The following is a 17,647-nucleotide window of genomic DNA, read 5'->3' as shown; positions in this document are numbered from 1 at the left end:
ATAACTTCCTTCTAAGCAAAACATTTGGGAAATGGGCTCCTAGTAGGGCTATTGTAAGGTGAGTCTACAATTTTACTACTTGCTGAAACTGTAACACACAAACACACGCTCACACACAGGGAATCCTGTATTCTTCTATAATTGTATTTTCTTTTCAAAACGTTGCTGGAAAATTATCCCAGTCTAACTTTGCTCCAATTTTTGAAAGGTTTTTTTTTTAATGCTATTAAAAATACATTAAAACCAAAACAACTTTAAACACACACTCATACAAAGCCTGAATTTTTAAAAAGTGAAAAATGCACATTTTTGTCAGATTTTATCCTGTCAATGACAGATTTGGCAGTGTTAATTTCAATTAGTCTATTTGTACAAAATGGTGATATGCTCAATGTGTTGTTGCCTGTACCCTATTATATATATAATGAGTGAGAGTGGGAGAGATGCAGTTTGTCTGTTGTTGGAAAGTAAAACTCCCAGGTGGTTGTCACCAATGGAAGCTAAGGCGGTGAAAAAACTTAATATGGATTCTAAATGGCCAAAATACTGTGAAATCCTAGAACAAGATGGTGAGAAGTTTAAACTTCAGAGTTATGAGAAATTAAAGTTCAAAGTTCGAGATTGGTTACATTACCATCAGATAAATGAGACATTTAAGCAGGACAGGAAAATAGGATTTCAGAAGGAGAGGTCAAAGTTAGAAACAGAATTGTTAGAACCCAATACTAAGAATTTGTCTAGAATGTATAACTTGCTGTTGAAATGGAATACACAGGATGAAACGGTGAAATCAGCTATGATTAAATGGGCACAGGACATCGGTCATGACATTATGTTTGCTGACTGGGAACAGTTATGGACCACTGGTGTTAAGTTTACGGCATGTAATGCCTTAAAAGAGAACATAATGAAAATGATTTACAGGTGGTACATGACCCCAGTCAAGCTTGCAAAAATTTACCATTTGCCCAATGATAAATGCTGGAAATGTAATGAGACTGAAGGTACCTCTTACCACCTTTGGTGGACCTGCCCAAAGATTAAAGCCTTTTGGGAAATGATCTATAATGAAATTAAGAAAGTCCTTAAGTGGACGTTTCCTAAGAAACCGGAGGCTTTTCTCCTGGGCATGGTCGGCCAATTGGTGTCAAAGAAGGATAGGACATTTTTTATGTATGCTACTACAGCAGCAAGAATTCTTCTGGCAAAGTATTGGAAGATGCAAGAACTACCTACTCTGGAAGAATGGCAGACAAAGGTGACAGACTTCATGGGACTGGCAGAGATGACCGGCAGAATCCGTGACCAGGGGAAAGAGACAGTGGAAGAGGACTGGAAGAAATTTAAAATATATCTTAAAAATTGTTGTAAAATTGAGGAGTGTTAAGATGTCAAGGGGTAAGAACTAGAGAATTACAGCTGTAACTAATAAGTTTAAGGGAAATTAATGGAAGGGAACTAGTAGATAAACTGAATAATGGGTTGCTAAAGAACTGTAAAACAAGGATGCAGCGAAAGGGAGGTATGGGGAAGTCGGAGGAAAGAAGGGTATGAAAACAACATTATGATTTAAATGTTTTGTATGTATTTGGTTTTTTTGTTTTTTTGTGTGTTTTTATTATGTGTTTAAAAAATGAATAAAAATTATTATTTTTTTAAAAAAGAGATGCAGTTTGTCTGACCACACCAGGTGGCTGCACAAGTCACTTTCTGCACAAACACTTAATAGGAAACCAATACAGAACTCTCCCAACCTCGTTGTCACCTCACCCATCTCCATCCCAGTGAGCGCAGCCCTGCAGACACCGAGAGGGCCCTGCTGTCACTCTTTCTGACCCCGCCCCTTATGCTGCTGCTGCTGCTACTGTAGAAGGATCCTCAGGGCTGGGTTATGCTTTGAATGAGCCAGCCATGAACAGGAGCATCTTGCCCCCAGCTAGTCTCATATGGCGTTTTCTATCTTCAGCCTAGCATGTGCCCAAATAGGATCTCACCAATGCTTACAAGCTGGAGTTTCTTGTGTTAACGGAAGAAGAACTTTTTTTATTTTTTTAACAAATGAGCAGATCAACTCTTGCTCTTTCTCTCTGACATACATGCATACATTTCTTTTTTCTGTTTTAATCCCCAGATAGAAACAATCATTCTACCTGTAAAAAGAAAAAAGAAGGAGGAGAAGGGAAGCTACTTTCCTCCTTTCTCCCCTCCTTTCTGAACATATAGCATAACTGTAAAGGCTAATTATGAAATAACGTTTAAACCTTTGGGACTAAGACAGGAAGTTACAAGAATGCGTTAAACTCCCACTGCAGCAATAGAAGAATTTGATTAACTAAAGCAACAGAAGCATTGGTGGAAGTTTTCAATAAAGCAAAGTATTCAGAACCCTTCTCTCTCACACTCTCCCTCTCCCTCCCTCCCTCAAACAAACCCTTGTTATTGATATGCTATGCACAAGCATTTCTATTATTCAGACCAATTATGCAATAAAATTTAGAATTCAGGGTCTGCGTACCTTTCTTGTCCCTGGTGCTGAAATCTACTGTGGATGCTCAGGTGGCAGCTGCAGCTGGAAGTGCTTTTGTCCAGCTTAGGCTGGTATGCCAACTGCATCCATTCCTGATGAGATCAGGCCCATCCACTATGACACATGCCATAATTAGCCATCTGACGGGATTATCACAATACAAGGTACGCTGGTGATACCTTGAAACTGTGTTGGGTCCAAATGCAATAGTAAATAGTGGTACCTCGGGTTACATACGCTTCAGGTGACATACGCTTCAGGTTACAGACTCCTCTAACCCAGAAATAGTACCTTGGGTTAAGAACTTTGCTTCAGGATGAGAACAGAAATCATGCTCCGGTGGCACGGAGGCAGTGGGAGGCCCCATTAGCTAAAGTGGTGCTTTAGGTTAAGAACAGTTTCAGATTAAGAACGGACCTCCGGAACAAATTAAGTACTTAACCCGAGGTACCACTGTAGTAAATGCATCATATTACACCTGTCCTGAAAGTTTAGATGGGCTTCTGATTTAGCAAGCAGAGAACTGGTTTTGTCCCGTGCCTGCTTGAATCTGCTGCACCAGTTTCTGTTCTTAATATAGTGTATTTTTGGAAAGTATTGTATTCTGTAGTGGTTGTTAGCAACCCTGTGTGGCTCCTAAGCAGCACTTTTCTTCTAGGAAAAAATATGTGCCAGTCACCATGAAGTTGTTACAGTAAGTGCCATACTTCTAACCAGTGCTTTTCTTCTAGAAAAAATGTGCTGGTACTGCGTACACTTGGGTACCCACAGAAAAAAAACACTGCTCTCAAGCACTAGAAAGGTGAGATACAAATTCCTGACAAACGAATCAAGACAAACGAAAAGCCAGATTTGCTACTGAGTAGATACATAATAGGGCGTATACACCCATAGATAACCCAAGCATCTATGTTATACAAATGTTTGTTGCATTCCCAGGTTACAAATGATCTGTACCAGAATAATAGTTTCATAAACTCTCTCAGATTGGGATGGAATGGAATTAATCCCATCTTTAGTTTGTGGGTTTTTAGCCAGCCAAACTTGCGTAATTGACCAACAGGCGTTACAACTGAGATGAACCATGACAAATGTAATCAATGTAAAATAGCACATGATCAGGATTTGCCAAACCATGGCAGGCAGTTATTAGATCCGCCTCAGCCTGCTAGCTCCCTTCTCCTTCCAAAAGTGAGAAAGAACAGTAACAGTTACACCTGCCTCGTTTCAAGCCAATCTTTATGGAAAGCAGGAATGGTTGGACTGAAGCTGTAATGGCTGCTGTGATCCCACAAACTGTGGACTCCGAGAACAGTGGACTTCACACAAAACGTAAGTGCTCTCGAATCTCTATAAAATAGAGACTCATTATAAAAGTAAGCTCTGACCCACAAAGTCCAGTTCTCAAATACTGTGCCACCCTGGGGTCTTCTTGTCTTTCTTTCTTCCTAACTAGTGGCGTAGCGTGGGTTGTCAGCACCCGGGGCAAGGCAAGTAATTTGCGCCCCCTAACCCGTGGATTTGCACCCCCGGTGGCGTAGCGTGGGGGTGCAGGGGGGCCGGCCGCACCGGGCGCAACATCTGGGGGTTAGGGGGTCAAATCCACAGGTTAGGGGGCGCAAATCCATGGGTTAGGGGGCGCAAATTACTTGCCTTGCCCCAGGTGCTGACAACCCACGCTACACCACTGGCACCCCCTAACCCTAACCCCCAGATGTTGCGCCCAGTGCGGCCGGCCCCTCCTGCACCCCCCCACGCTACACCACTGTTCCTAACTTTTGTACTAGTGTGCTGGGTATGCTGCAAACCAAAGGAAGACCAAGAGGCATTCTGGGAAAATGAAGATGGTTGGCAGCTACAGCCATTGTTTCCATTTGTTTTACACTGGTCTAGGTAAAGAGAGAACAGTTTTAAAAGGAGGGATTTCTGCAAGGAGTGTCAGCCCCTGTCAACCTGGTATTTGCCTGAGCATACCAGGTGCTGTTGCCAGGCCAGGCCAGCCACACGATAAAATGGCAAGCCTGTGGTAGGAGCATGGAGGGAACATTAGTTGTACTGAAATCCAATACAAAAGTAAACCAACATCCATGGCCCCTCTTCTCTAAGAGAAAGCAGAGTCAATGGTTGTCTCAGAAACTAGCCTGTCTACCCTAGTGTTTGACATCTTCAAAGATAATCTCTCAGTGGTGGAATCTCTACAATCTTTGAAGATTTCAAATGTTATTCCTGTTAAAGAAAGCACAGATTGACCGGAGGCACACAACAAGACTGACTCAGCTCCTGCAGACTCTGCTCTGTCATGTGTATAACACTGGTATGCGAGATCAATTCATCTGGGATGCTAAGGCAACTTTAGCATGGAAATGGGGTTATCCCCTCCTTTGCATAAAAATCTTCAGCAGGGTAATACACAAGCTACAGTTCAGTTCAGGAGAATTTAATGCAACATGAACTGATGTTAAATAAAGTGGAAAAATAGAGGTTTGGTAAAGTATTTATTTAAATGAAGCACACCCGCTCCATGGCATTACTGCATAAATGTGCAAGCAAACATCAGCAAGGCGGGGCTTTTTTCAATAAAAAAATGATTTTTTTTACATCTTGGAAAAAGAAATGCCAGCATGGCGATCCAAAATAGGTAAAGTAACGACTTGTACTAGGTTAATTTACTCATGGTGTACTGAGTATGTGAACCTTTAACTTACACTGGCAGAATGGAAGTGTTATTCTATATATTCTGCTCTATCTAAGCTATCCTATTTATTCCACTTTATGTAAAGGAGATTTATTAGATTAGGATTAGATTTCTTTAAAAAATAAAATAAGAATTTTTCTTTTGTACATCAGTTGTATGGAACAAAGGTAACAGCTGGGCTTGCCGGTCAGAAGGCAGTTCGAATCCCTGCGAATGGGTGAGCTGCCATTGCTCTGCCCCAGCTCCTGCCCAACATAGCAATTCTAAAGCATGCCAGTGCAAGTAGATAAATAGGTAGCGCTGCAGCGGGAAGGTAAACAGCATTTCCGTGTGCTCTGGTTTTTGTCACGGTGTTCCTTTGTGCCAGAAGTGGTTTAGTCATGCTGGCCGCATGACCCAGAATTCTGCCTGCAGACAAACACTGGCTCCCTCAGCCTGAAGCAAGATGAGTGCCACAACCCCATAATCACCTTTGACTGAACTTAACCATCCAGGGGTCCTTTACCTTTTTACCCTGTATGGAAGAAAACAGTTCTATAAGAACGCAAGAGCCCTTTTGTATCAGGTCCATGACCCATCTAGTCCAGCATCCTCTTCTCACAGTGGCTGACCTATGGAAAACCTGTAAAGAGGATTCAAGCACAAGAGAACTCTCCCCTCTAGTGGTTTCCAGCAACTGAAATTCAGAAGCATGGCTGCCTCCAGCTACAGAGGTAGAGCCTAGTACTGTGTAGGTTTCTGGTCATTGCATGCAATTGTTCCTTTTGCACATTCTTCACTCTGTGTGTAGTTAAACTACGGAACCTGCTCTCACGAGAGGTAGTGGCGGCCACCAAGTTAGGTAGTTTTGATAAGTTAACAGATGATAAGGCTATCAATGGTGACTGGCCACGAGGGCTACATTCTGCCTTCACGGTCAGAGACAGAACGCCTCTGAGCATCAGTTGATGGGGATCACAGATGGGCAAGGTGAAGTTGTGCTCAGGAACTGCTTGTGGGCTTCCCAAAATGCATCTGATTGGCCACAGTAAGAAGAGATGCTGGACTAGTCATTGGCGTGATCCAGCAGGACTCTTCTTTTGCCTTTGGCCATGGTTGCTGGTACTGATGGGAGTTGTCATCTAACAACATATAGAGGGCACCACGTTGGCTACTGCACCTGGAACAGTTGACCAGCCAAGCAACTTCTTTTGGTTTTTTGTAGTTCTCCCCTGAATGACTAACATATAGGTTTCTTTCTCCTTTCTTTCTCCTTTTCTAATAAATACTTGTCCCTTTCCCAACAACTTCCACAAGATTTGACATATTTTGATTATTAGTACCCCAGGCTCCAAAGCAGGAGTTGTAATACCAGTTTCCACGGATGCTAACATCTGTGTGCAGTGTATAAATTTTAAACATTCCAGCCTTGCAGCCGTTACTAGTGGGGGTGTTTGATTGTATAAATACTCTAAGGGCTGCTTCTGCATGCAACAGCCAGGAACTTATATCTTGGAAATAGTCAGAAAGTCAGTTCTCAGAACCTGATCTGTTCTGGTTGGTTCTCCTTTACAAAGAATATCAAAAAGTTGGGAAAGGTAAAGAAAGGGACAAGGAAGGCTGCAATCTTATATTCGCTTACGTGGGCCTAGACCCCAGATAAGTCTACTTCTGAGTATAGATATTGCACTACAAAATGATAAAGTGGTAACAACAGGGGTGAGGAGTCTGTAGTCATCCAGAGTGCAGTTGGACTCTGCCTCCTGTCAGCTCCAGCCATCATGGCCAACCGTTGGAGAAGATGGGAGATACCACTCAGCAACATCTGGAGGGCCAAAGGTTATCCTCCCTGGATTAGAGCATCAGCCCTGCAAGAAAAGGCTATGAGACTGATATTTCTATTTACAGAAAATATGACTAGGAAAAGGCATGAACCCTGATTATACCATTATGATTGATGCAAAGAGAGTGACTATGTTAGAGTGACAATGCAAACAGATTCCAGAAAAAGTCACAAGACGTTCAAAGGCTGCATACACACCATACAGTAAAAGCACATGGCTTCCCCCCAAGAATCCTGGGAACTGTAGTATACCCCCTTCACAGAGCTACGATTCCCAGCACCCTTTAAAACTACAGTTTCCAGGTTTTTGTGGGGAGGAAATGTACTTCAAACGCACAGTATGTGTGCAGCCGAAGCACATCTGGGTCCTTCCAGCATCACACAAAATATGTTATCTTACAACGTGAGCAATGATGTTTATCAGGCACTGGGTGCCTGACTTTGGAAGCCAGAGAAAGGTAGGAGAAAATAACAGAGCTTAATGAGTACTTTAGACAGGATTTGAGGCTTTTTAGAAGAGTTGTTCTTTCTCCCTTGCCGGATTTACAGACTGATAGAGTGAGGTCTGCCTCCTCTATACAGAGAGGAAAGGACTGGCTCTGTACCAGCGCCTGACATTCCTGTCCCTTCCTCTGCACCATCTCCACCCACACTCTGGGAACTGACTGCCGGGACTATCAGACTTTGGAGACGCACCAGCTTATACCACAAGGATAAAGAGGGAGAGAAAAATACTTCTTTTTATTTGCCGGTATTTCCAGCTTACTTTAAATCTGCCGTCAGATTGTATCAACCAGAACCCTTTTATGGGAGCTTTCCCATCCATTTTTTACTTCGTCCCCTTCAAACGAACTTTCTTCCTCCCTGTTATAAAATTAATTTTATCCTCTTTGTTCATTTCCCTAATCTGCAAATTACATCCTCCTGTAGCCTGATGACTTATACTATTGGAAAAACAGACCTTCTATATATCCCCCACAAAACTCTGCTTCCAGTTTGAATATTCTTTGTATTATCTTGATGACCTTAATCTCTTCTCTTTTTTCCTCCCCTGCTGCCCTTTCAAGGAAGAAGTCAGCACACTAGCAACACTCGGGCATCTTGGTCACAGAAGAAAAGACAGAGGGAGGAAAGGAAAATAGAGAGTTTTGGTTGCTGCTGTCTGTGCAGCCTTTGAGCTTGCTTGCTCCTTTTCTTTGCAATTGCTTACCTCTCCATTGAACCCTCCAAAAAAAGTGAGATGAAACAAAACCATGATAGGGTGGCCGATTACAAATCAAATGAACTACCCTCCTCTACATAATCTCTCCTTTCCTATTAAAAGGGCCATGGATACAATCAATCCAGTAGCCAGAGACTGATGATTCAGGAACTAGTGGCTAATATAACAGGAGGATGCTAAACTTGCCCTGTGATAACTTTGGAAGAGGGGGATGTTTCCCCAGTCAGCCTTTCTCAACCTTGGGTCCCCAGATATTTAGAGACTACAATTCCCATCATCCCTGACCACTGGTCCTGTGAGCTAGGGATCATGGGAGTTGTAGGCCAAAAAAATCTGGGGACCCAAGGTTGAGAATCACTGAATAGTCAACGTTTCCAAACTGAGATTATTATCATGAAACTGCCTATGCCATCTATTCCATGGAAATAACCACTGGGTCAAAACAGTTCCTTGCATTACCCTCCATTTGTTTACCAATAGGGGAAAGAAGACACATTTTTCATCCTTTCAATGAACATTTGAAGATGGGGTTGCAGCCCCCAGCAGTGGTTGTGCAAACATTCTACACAAATAAACACAAGATCAGGGAGTGCAAGGAAAGCTGTGAGGGGAAACACACACAACCCCAAAGCCTGGCTTAAAAAAAAAAAAAGTTTGGTTCTGGGGACGTGCCATGACATGAAAACAATGCAAACATTATACTTCTTGTGGAGATCAAATGCAGAGATTCACAAATCTAGAAGGAAGCACATTAGATTAGAAGAATGGCAACAGAGCCACATAACCCATTTGCAGACCTTAAAAGGCATCAAATGGCTTGCAAAACAATAAAGAGTTGTCTCATTGACCAAAGAGGCATTTGGTATTCAGAACAGATTTCCTTTTACAAAAGATATTGAATATATATATAACATCAGGAAGAACATGCTGACAGGAAGAGCTGTTTGACAGCGGAACAGACTCCCACAAGAGGTGATAGACTCTCCTTCCTTGGAAGTTTTTTAGCAGAGGTTGGATGGCCATCTGTCATGGATGAGCTAGTTGAGATTCCTGCATTCCATTGGGTTGAACTAGAAGACCCTCAAGGTCCCTTCCAGCTTTGCAATTCTAGGATTCTACAACCCTTTACATCCTGTTCAAGTAAAACAAGAGCAACCCCCCTATTGATGAGGGTCAGGGATAATACGTTTGCATTAGTGAGTGGCATGGTGGAGCTACATCACTCGCCTGACCTTCCTCCAGCTGTCTCGGCTGCATACTAGGATGGAGAGAGGGAGGGGCAAGGTGGCAGCAAGCCAATCCGGTGCTCCTGCCAGCACGATAGCACTGTGCCAACCTTGCTGCTGCCTTGACCCTCCCATCCTGGTACGGAGCAGCAACTTAGCTGAAGGGAAGTCAGGTGAGCAAAGCGGCCCCACCATGCCATCTGCTATTTTGCTTATGACACTCCTGGTAGATGTTTGGTAAAGAAACCCAAAACATGTCAAAAACTAAGAGCTTAGAAGTCAGTGTAAGGTGACAAAGGAAGTCAGACTTGGCTTACGCTTATATGTGTGAATGAAAACCAGCAGATAACATGCATCTGGCTGAACAGTGAATGCATATTAAGTGCTTTGAACTCTTGAGAGTGTTATCCAAACATTTACTACTATTACTACTCTCTCTCTCTCTCTCTCTCTCTCTCTCTCTCTCTCTCTCTGTGTGTGTGTGTGTGTGTATCATAAGAAACCTGTCCAGTTATACAATTCATCAAAGAAGTACTTTCATGCAAGGAAACTTGCAGAAATCAATAAACATGAAGACAGAGTTGATCGCTTTATTCCACAACATGTGTGAGAATTCCAGCAAGAAAAGGAACAAGGAAGGCCACATTTCTCCTATCTCAGTTTTGTCAAGTGTGCAGCGCGGAGTTTTGTGTTTTGGTTTTTGCCATAAGTCTTTTGTGCTCTTAGTTTCTATGACGCGCCAGAGTTCACCTCACCATCCATCTCCCTACCTGAAACCATCGCTTCTATAAAACCAATGGTGACACCAGGGGGAAATGAATCGGGGGAAGAGAAGAGAGCAAAGAAGAGGCAGAGTGTATTTCTAGGTGGTCGAGTTGTGTCCCACATGTTGAGTTCTGAAAGAAAAATAACCAGGTGGGGGGCTCAGGTGGGGCTGCCGCTGCCCATCTCTGGTGCCGCCCCTGCATAAAACACACACAAGAAGCATAAAACACACTATACCTAGTGGGGGTTTTTGGGGGGGAGCAGGGGTACACATACCCCTAAGCATTTGTGAATCTAAGTTTGGCCTCATTGAGGGACAATATTTCAATATGAGTAGGAAAATGAGAGTACCTCTAAACATTTTTTTGGGGGGGGAGGAGAACTGGCTATACCATTCAAGAACCAGGAAACATACAAAACATACATACAAACATTCAAAGCAAAGTGTATTCAGTTCCCAATCACTGAGGGACTCGCTGCCCCGAAAGGTCCACCAAACAATGAACTTGAATATTTGGGCTGGGCATCAACAGAGCTGGTTAAGCAAGCAGAGAATAATTTTAATATAATTGGTTATTACGAGAACAAGCTGGCCACTTTTACACCTCATTGGTTAGAATTGTGTGTCTGTGTGTGTGTATAGAGAGAGAGAGATGGGCATAAATCACTCCAACTGAGATCAGGGGCACTTTCAAGATGTTTAATTCTGGTAGAGATCGCTCTCTGTTATTAGGGTCAGCTTTAAGTATTTTGATACCCCAAGTCTTGAGGAGCAGGACAGAAATTCAACTAAATAATAACAACCCCAATAACTTAGTGTTAGTATTTAAGCTGATCTAACTTAAATTCTTTCTTCTTTGGCAGTGGCCTTGGCGTACAGAGCTTTTACCACACAAGGCAATCTTGAAACTAACTTTTGTTAGAAAGCAGCGCCATCTAGCAAGAAAAGCCAGGAATGCTTGCTCAGTCGGCAACTATAAATTAAACCCCTGAATTTGAGAATGTTTTCCAGGAACAGTCTGAAAAGCAGACTTTTTATGGGACAATATACGTGAGCATCTTGTTCTCCCTTTATCTCCTAGTGGTTACATTCTGGATTTAGAAACTTCACAAATAATTGCAGAGGCTTCGCAGAGGGAAACTTTCGTTTTCTGGCCAGCTTTTGTCTTGATGTTTCAGGCTTTTTAATCTGCCAGTCCTGTTTTTACCATTGTTTTATAATGGATTGTGAAATTTTAATTGTTGTGAACCACTGTGGGTAATATGACCACATTAGAACAGCAAAATAAATAAATAAAAATCTGGAGAAATAAAAAATCCTGTGAATCTGCTTTCCCTCCTTTGACTACAAACACAGTAGGTCACATTTGCACAGTATAACTAGTTATAGTAGCATCTTCTACTGATGAGGTATTGCTAGCCCTGCAACTCCAGTCAAACGTATTTCTTTTATGACTTAATAGTCGGCTGAAACTGATTTGTCAATATGTTTAATCTGTTTGTTAACTGCAGGTTATAACTGTGGATTTTTAATCAGAGCTGCCACTTGTATAAAGGAATTGATTGCTTATAACAATGGCGCCATGCCGATGCATGCCTGGAGTTCAATATTACATTTACAGTGCAACACCCTGTACGTTAACTCAGAAGTAATATCCACTATGTTCAATGGGGCTTACTCTCAGGTATACATTTGCCTACAAGAAAGCCTCCCTGAAATGAAAGGGACTTACCTCTGAATAGTCATGCAGAGGGCTGCAATGTAGGATATTTCCCCACCATGAGCTAATAATTTATCTGTGCCACTTAGCCTATTGATTGATTTCTCTCCACTAATTACCCTCAAAATATCATCGTGTCTTTGATGATGCAAATATTGAAAAGAAAAGAAGACAAGAAATTGAATACGAAGATGGTGAATGGTGTTAACCTGGCTTGATCCATATTACACTGGAATTAGCTCAGTCATATTCACTCCAAAACAAACTCAAACAAGGGCTTAACACTGTTTTATGGGCACTGGTCAATCAGGTCCATAATAGAGACTTGTTCTAGTCCATAATTAATTCACTTGAAAATTTCACATGCTTATTGCAGGCAATTTGCTTACAGGACACAAAAAAAGGCAACATTCATTGGATCAATAATTCATCGTGAATTATCCTTGTAGCTGTGCAAAGCCTAAAACGCCTTACTGTACAGCCTTGCTGAGCTTCTGCATTGAGCCATGAACATCCTTGCTTGCTTGTATTTGTATTTTCAGCTTGCCATGTCATAAATATTTGCACACTTCCCCAATTTTCACAGCAATTAATAGTTGCATTTAATGAAACAGTTCTCTAAATAAAATCATTTTGTTTATGGATTTTACTCCTGGGAAGTCTTGCAAACCAGACTTGCCCTATCTCAAACTGTAAAGCCTACAGCAGTTCCTATCTAATTATTAGAGAATCTTAAGGCAGACATATATTTGCAAGCTAAGCTGTCTGATTCTCTGTACCACAATATATCTGTTTCCTTTAATAGTCACACTGCTCCTAAAGACCCATGTTCACAGGGTTTAGTAGTGATCATAGTTGAATGCAATCACGTGCACCCTGTAATGTTGTTTTTTCAGTCCCACTGAATTTAAGGAGCCCACTATTTCCTCTAGTGAAAGCCTTAAATGTTTAAGGCAAATCTGATGCATTTGAATTAGATATTTTCAGACTCCGGTTGAATAGATATAATCATGCCAGTAGCATGACAGTGTAACTATAGTGGTATCATACTTTGGCAGGTTGAAAATGCCCATCCTGTTAAGGCTGCCTGACACAGAGATTAATCTCCATTGGATAAACCAGGGATAGAGAATCTGTGGTCTCCAATGTTGTAGGACTCCAACTCCCTTCATCCCCAGTCTGCATTGGTCAATGGTCTTGGATAGTCTTAACAACGTCTGGAAAGGTTCCCCTTCCCTTGTATAAACAAATCATGTAGCTTGGAGTAAATAAATAGTAGTCGGATTACCCCTTTTAAACACCAGATTACACAACAAGTCATAAGAGATACGCAGAAAATGTGCCAATTATTGTAAGGCAACTACGCGGAACAGGAAGCCTCAGTCAGGAAGTCTCAGGGAGAAACTACCTATGACAACAAAGACTTTAAGACCATGCATTAAACATTGTATTAGTCTTTCAGGGTCTCTAAAGACCCTCTGTTGAATGGCTAGGCAGTGTTGCATAGACCAGGTGTGTTCTTTCCTATTGTGTGCCATCTGCTGAGAAAGAAAATGTCCATCCTTTGTTCTCTCTTCAGCTGTGACGCAGTGCAGAGATCTGGCCCACATACAACCATCTAAACAAGGCCCCACACATACAAAAACCTCCATGCCGTGCAACAGCTATCAGCTCTGGCAACTACTCATGGCCAAAGAAGCCCTCTCTTTGTTACCAGCTGTGGCTCAGGCACCCTCCCCTCATGAGCCAACATTTTTTCCTTGAACAGGCAGATAGGTGGAGAAAATTGATACTGCTGGGCTGTTTTACTTCCCTTTTATTCTCTTGCTCAGTTGCTTTCCCCTCCCTTTAGAAACAGAATCAGAAAGGATCCTCTGACTAATATTAATTAATTAATTAATTAAACAATAAATAAATAAATAAATAACTTTTATTTACACTCCACCCTCCTCGGCTGAGACTGGGCTCAGGGCAGCTAACACCCAATATACAATACATTAAAAACACAAAATCAAAGGATTAGTTTAAAATACAATTTGAATCACATTTAAAATCAAAATAAAATTAAGTGGGAACCCACGAATCATGACCGCAGGGGTAAGGAATTAAAAGTTCATGAGGCCTGTCCACTTGCTGGTCCCATAGGAGCGGATAGAGAGAGCCAAGGAGGCCACTTACATACAGGATCCCATAGCAAGAAGGGGGTCAGACTGAGCCCAGACCAAAGGCCTGGAGGAAAAGCTTCGTCTTGCAGGCCCTGCAGAAAGATGTCAAATCCTGCAGGGCCCTGGTCTCTTGTGACAGAGCATTCCACCAGACCAGGGCCAGGGCTGAAAAGGAACTATTTCTAACTATTTCTATACTAACGCGAGGTGCCTCACAGACCCAGCATACTGGGTGTTTGCCAGGACCCACATGAGTCTTAAGGGCTCACCTGAACTGGCACCTAGTCTTTGCCCACCATCACTCACTACCACTTGGGACCCTCACATGGACCCTCACATCAGCGCTGCCTTCTCCCATGCACTTGTGACTGAGTACAGGCTAGTGATGGGAAAGTGTCATTTCCAGTTTCTGTCAGTTTCTCATTTCTTAAATTCAGTTCTCCACATTTCCACATCAGATTGTTATTTAAAATCTGACTACTCAGCTGGAGAACTGCATTGCAAAATTCAGATAAGTGTTAAGGATAGCTGTCTTTTTGTTTGCATCTTGTTTTGGAAAAAGCGAATTGGGTAAATTCCTCTTTAACTGTGGACTGAATCAAATTTCTCCCTTATCTCTATTGCAGGTTCACCTAAGGAGCAACACTAATAAACAAATTAACACTTCCTGTGCTGTTGGAGATAAAATATGATACCTATCATATGACCTTCAGAGGTAAAATGGTGGCTCAACTCTTGGCCCACTCTTGACACCACCACTTGCAAGTAAGCAGACAAGGGAGCATGAGGAGGTGAATGACTGCAGCAATGTCATTACCAGGCAGCCCAAGTGTTGGTGGATTGGTCAGTGTTGGTCAGGGGGATTGGTCAGTGTTGAGGGCACCCCACCAAGGACTTCATTTCCAGATGCTTTCCTTCAAATTCTTGAACCAGGTTTAGTGCCTGATACCAGTACATGACACCAGCGAAGACAGTGGGTTGAATGAATACTCAGAGCAAGTCCTTTAGGTGTGACCCCAATGGACTCCATTCTACAAAGTTCATGCCATAGCAGAGTTTGTTAGACTTTCAGATTCCACAAGACTCTTTGTTCCTTTCAATGAGAACTGTGTGGGTTTACATCAGTTGGGTTTCCATTATCATCAACCCAGAGCCAACATATGTGCCTTAACCTGTTCAATGTGCCTGGAAACAAAGAAACAGAGTCTGCTAAATGAGATCACTCAAAATGTCGCCATTTGTCATATTTGTTATCTGCTCATGCAATAGAAAATAGTACCCTTCAAAGTAGTTTGCTATGTTTAACAAAGGAATCAAAAATAAGAAGTGTATTTTTTTATTATCACCCATCAAAGCCTTATCATTCTTTAAAAACACCTGTTTTCACCTTCCTGATCCCAGTAATGCAACTTCTTGTGCTATTAAAAGCATGCATGTATAGCCATGCGTTGTGGTTGGTCAAAATTCAACCTGCAAAGGATTCACACAAATTCCATCGACAGTTTCCACTAGAATAGGGATTCTTATGAGGGGAAACCCTCTCAGTCCATATAGACAGTCTTTTAGGGGCCACGTGCCTGTGGTGGGTGAGGCCAGAGGCAAAAGTAGGCAGAGCAACCCACTTCACTTCCTTTATTTCCTTCTTGGTTTTAAGCTCTCTATACATTACTCACACATGCAAGGAAGGCATATTGAAATGGACCCTTGAGTGAACATTTAGCTTCACCCTCCAAAATCATGCTAAATCTTCTCTCCTCACCCTTGCCACTGTTGTATTGAGAATAATGCCTGCATCAGGAAGCCTTCTTGGTGTGTGGAGGCTTCCCTTGCCTCCCTGAATTCTCTAAATCTTGCGGGAAGCTCTACTCAGAGAGAGAAGGCTCCACACCACAGACATTATTCTCAAAATGATGGCAGCAAGAGTGTTGGCAGGAGAAGCAGGTGTCATAGAATCAGAGCTAAAGGAATGGCCCCAAGGTCTCTGTCAGGGTACTTTTTCTCTACATGCAGCTGGCATGCAAAGAGGAATTTGGCTCCTCTAACGAACTCACACATCCCAGCCGCTGCAAAAGCACAATGACCTGCCTTAGATCACATTATTCCTGGCTGAGTAGTGGAACCCTTACATATAAGATAAGGCTGAGAAAGTTGAAAGCTTGTGTACATTCTCACCCACCTAAAGTGTTTTTACAAAACATGTCATCAATGATTTCTCAATCATTTTCTCAGCAACAACACTGAGAAACTACAAGAGAAAACAGAACAAAAGAGTCCCTACAAATGAGAGGTGTTAAACTGAAAACACTGGCTTACAACATTATCCTAAGCTTTGCTGTGCTAGGAAATAAATCCAGCGTGGAACATCTTGTGATGCTCTAGGTTACTATTGCAGCTGACTATTCATTGGTATATTGTGAGAGGGAGAGCAGGGAGAGCAGGGACTGAGTCACAGAAGATTTCCCCATATCCTATGAGCGATCATACATGGTATTTTGCATGAGTGGGAAATCTCTCTTAAGTGTACAAAGACTATACAAAGTGTATAAGATTCTCAGTCAACTCATCAGATGTCCAAATTCGGAATCACTTATGAGGAGTGGACCCTACATACAGATCCTTGAAGGCCAGGTTTCAGGTGTTGATGGCTGTGGTAGTGAACCATATTAGTCCACAAGCTTGCTCTGAACTGGGAATTGCTACCGAAGGCGGAAAACTGCAACGCTTCCTTCCCCAAGTCTGAAGTCATTCATGAAGACACTATGGGTGTGCCCTGGGATCATGACCGCCATCTGGACTCAGAAGAGGATTTCTCCGTATGTGTTGGAAAGTGTCTAATACATTATAGGAGAGGTGCAAGGCACAGAACAGCTATATAGATAAACGCTTCTGTATACACATTGTGTGTCTCAATACACTATCGAAGACTGAGCCAACCAAAGAGAGAAAATATTATACCTATACGAGAGTATCAGGTATATAACTCCACTTCCTTTGTACAAATTCATCACAGAAATCATTGGAAAGCAACTTCACCGACTCACCAAGGTGGCGGCTTTGCAGTTCTTATCTTACCGGTGACTCTGTCGCAAGGCAGATATAAAAGCCTTATTCTTTTCAAGGAAGGTTTGCATGGAAGAGAACGTTGCAAGGCCGTTGGAAGACGGGCTGTATAATATCTGAAATTGCTAGACACTGGAAGAGAGAAATGTCTTCCTCTCTCTCTCTCTCTCTCTCCTTTGAGCATTGCATCCGAAGTGCCAGCTGCCGATGATTTATACATGCTCGTGCTTATTATGGACTACACATAATAAAGAAATGATAGAAATCATATCTGCATAGCTTCAGACAGCTCCAAGAGAGCTGCTGCCACTTTTGTTTGACAAGACATTCAATCAAGAGGAAAGGTTCAAAATATTCCAGGAGGACCCAATATTTGTATCCAGATAACAGAAATCCTAAATGAGTAACATTAGTATACATTCCCCATAAGCTGCGTTCTGTGAG

The 17,647-nt window shown here is 42.2% G+C and overlaps 1 protein-coding gene across 2 annotated transcripts in view; it reads right to left on the bottom strand.

Annotated features, from left to right (window-relative positions):
- The window catches only part of LOC309364238 (uncharacterized protein), a 139,805-nt gene that overhangs the window by 70,213 nt on the left and 51,945 nt on the right, over window positions 1-17,647 (bottom strand). Inside the window, exon 1 of one of the 2 annotated variants that reach the window (XR_014165771.1) lies at window positions 2,516-2,579. The exons of the other annotated variant lie outside the window; for it this stretch is intronic. The gene's annotated coding sequence lies outside the window, so the exon portion shown is untranslated. Of the gene's footprint in view, window positions 1-2,515; window positions 2,580-17,647 lie in introns of those variants that run through there. 2 annotated transcript variants of the gene reach the window in all.

The sequence above is a fragment of the Podarcis melisellensis genome, assembly GCF_964234715.1.
Source record: "Podarcis melisellensis genome assembly, chromosome: 2".
In the NCBI taxonomy this organism is placed as follows: Eukaryota; Metazoa; Chordata; class Lepidosauria; order Squamata; family Lacertidae; genus Podarcis; species Podarcis melisellensis.
Note: the sequence above shows the minus strand (reverse complement) of the source record. Positions and strands in the feature narration are given on the sequence as shown.